The sequence below is a fragment of the Penaeus japonicus genome, unplaced genomic scaffold (assembly GCF_977035675.1).
Source record: "Penaeus japonicus unplaced genomic scaffold, GWHDUDI00000001_assembly GWHDUDI00000042, whole genome shotgun sequence".
In the NCBI taxonomy this organism is placed as follows: Eukaryota; Metazoa; Arthropoda; class Malacostraca; order Decapoda; family Penaeidae; genus Penaeus; species Penaeus japonicus.
This window is the reverse complement of record NW_028234444.1, coordinates 22,149,836-22,152,335: the sequence shown is the minus strand read 5'-3', so window position 1 is coordinate 22,152,335 and position 2,500 is coordinate 22,149,836. Positions and strand designations below refer to the sequence as shown.

The following is a 2,500-nucleotide window of genomic DNA, read 5'->3' as shown; positions in this document are numbered from 1 at the left end:
AAACCCAATGATAATATGGGACATGCATTGTCCACTTTGCTTTGTTATTGTTTTTGCTTTTGTTTCTTTTTTGACAGATTAATCCAATAGGAGACAATTTTAGACCTACCTGACCTCATCTGTTACATTATTCCTCGTATTTTCAGAGAAAAACTTTCATTTCTATTACTATTATCATCAGTACTTACATTATTATTATCATCCTCACTATCATCATCATAATAATGTTAACAACAATGATAATAGTAATAAAAATATAAACCATAAATTCAAGGAATGGCTTAACCCATTCCAAACGGGTGACATGAATGTCTTATCATGGATTTGTCTTGCCGTCTCACCGGATGGTGCATAGTGGCTGGGCAATGCCTCAAGCAACAAATAGCCTGCAGCATTAGGACTGCACATTCCAGAATAACCAGACGAAATGACCAGGCACAGCCAAATCGGCCTCATCCATAACGGGTTAAACAAGTGTGGTAGGTAAGTCTGCTAACTGTCCTCTCTGTGACTAAAGCACTTATGAAACCATCTATGTGTAAAAGAAACAAATAAAACAAAACCATAACGGACAGTGCACATATACATGACCTCCTGGCTTTAATGGGTAACGCCCACGTTCTATGAGCTAGACTCAGCTCTTGGTCCTGAGGTCCCTCTGGCCATCCAGCCTCCCCTTTTGGTTCGATCACAATTACACTCATCTAGGTTTGGCCATCTTGTATGGCTTTAAAAAATGTAACTGTATTATAACTGCATAATAAAATTAACAGCTTTCTAGGATCACAATCTATAGATCATCAATGACAGGGAGAAAATTAGGATCTAGGTACAGCTCCCCTTGTAGTCAGACAGGGTATATAGGCCTGGCTAAAAGGTGATAAAGCCATTCTTGGGTCTGGTCCCACAGTCAGGTGGGGCTAAATAGATAGTGATCCATCCCTTATTTTCCACTGTCTAGAGTTTCTTCTTTGTCAAATGTAAAAATATTTTTTTTTATAAATTGAAACATGGCATTTCAAATAGTGTATTTATGGGGGAGGTAAAAATGATACTCAGATACTGGTAACTAAGAGCCATCCATTGAGGGGAGCACTACAAGACTGGAATATATGAGCAACAATTCCCGAATTGAATCTGATTCCAGAGTTAAATAATGCTAAGAGAATCCTAGTTAGATCATTCTAATAGAATCCCAGTTTAAGTCCCCCCCCCTACATGTGTGTTCAGAGATCTCATGTGAAAACCTCCCCTCAGTCTTGGTTTTTGGAAGAATTACCCAACCCTCTGCCCCCTTGCCGTCATATCTGTATTCTCTATCCACACTCACACACACACACACTCACTCACTCACTCACTCACTTACTCACTTGCTCACTCACTCACTCACTCACTCACTCACTCACTCACTTGCTCACTCACTCACTCACTCACTCACTCACTCACTCACTCACTCACTTACTCACTTGCTCGCTCACTCACTCACTCACTCACTCACTCACTCACTAACTCACTTGCTCACTCACTCACTCACTCACTCACTCACTCACACTCTCTGTCTCACAGTGAAAGTTGATATCTTTTCTCTAATGAAAGTCTTGTAATCTCCTTGCATTTACAAGATATCAAGGTTCAAAGTCAGAGTTCACAGATTTTCAAAAATTCTATATTACAAGCCCACATCTTCCCTTCATACACACTACATTAAATACAAAAATATGTAAACATAACCATTTTACCTTTTTAAGTTCTTTCTCAGCCATTCAATATTATGCCATTAAATTTTATTAAAGTGGCAAAAAAATTCTACTGGACTTTCAGATGAATGTCAAACCAGTCTGTATGCAACGGATTAAAAAAAGGACTCATAAGAATATTCATTTGAGTTTCAATAATGCACCTACACATTGGTAGAGATGGGCTGAGACTCCCTATAAAGAATTTGGAGACGAGAAAAGACATATAAACCTAAGAAGCATCTCAGGCAGAAGTGCATTTCTTGCTTTAATTCTCAAGGAGGTCACACAATTATATCCTTTTCTGCTGTACACTCAATAGGAAGAGAATCCCACACCCTCAACATTATTAAAACAATGTGAGAAGACAAATGCAAAAGAGAAGCAGGTGTCATTCTAAAACAGAATATCATAATGCATACTTCAAATCCATGGTGGCTTCTTAGTAGTTTTTTTTTTTTTTTTTTTTTTTTGTGACATGAAGTTGAGAATTTGAAAAAAAAGAAACCCTCGAAACAACTGGCCATTTTAGATAATCTAACCCTTCCAGGACAGGCCATATCTTAAGATGTTCAGCCTGATGCTGTCTTTTACTATTTTCTAGACTTATGATATATGTGAGTCTATCTATGGTATGTTAGCAAAGAGATACTAATTAGTATTTTGTGTAATACTCTTATTACACAACTGCAGGAATAAATAGATTTCAAATTCAACGAAAGGAAAAATGCAGTATGAAAGTGATCCAACCCAGTTGATTACAG

General features: G+C 37.6%; 1 protein-coding gene across 2 annotated transcripts in view; it reads right to left on the bottom strand.

Annotated features, from left to right (window-relative positions):
* Window positions 1-2,500, bottom strand: part of LOC122253271 (male-specific lethal 3) — an 18,343-nt gene that overhangs the window by 13,344 nt on the left and 2,499 nt on the right. The gene's annotated exons all lie outside the window — the stretch shown is intronic.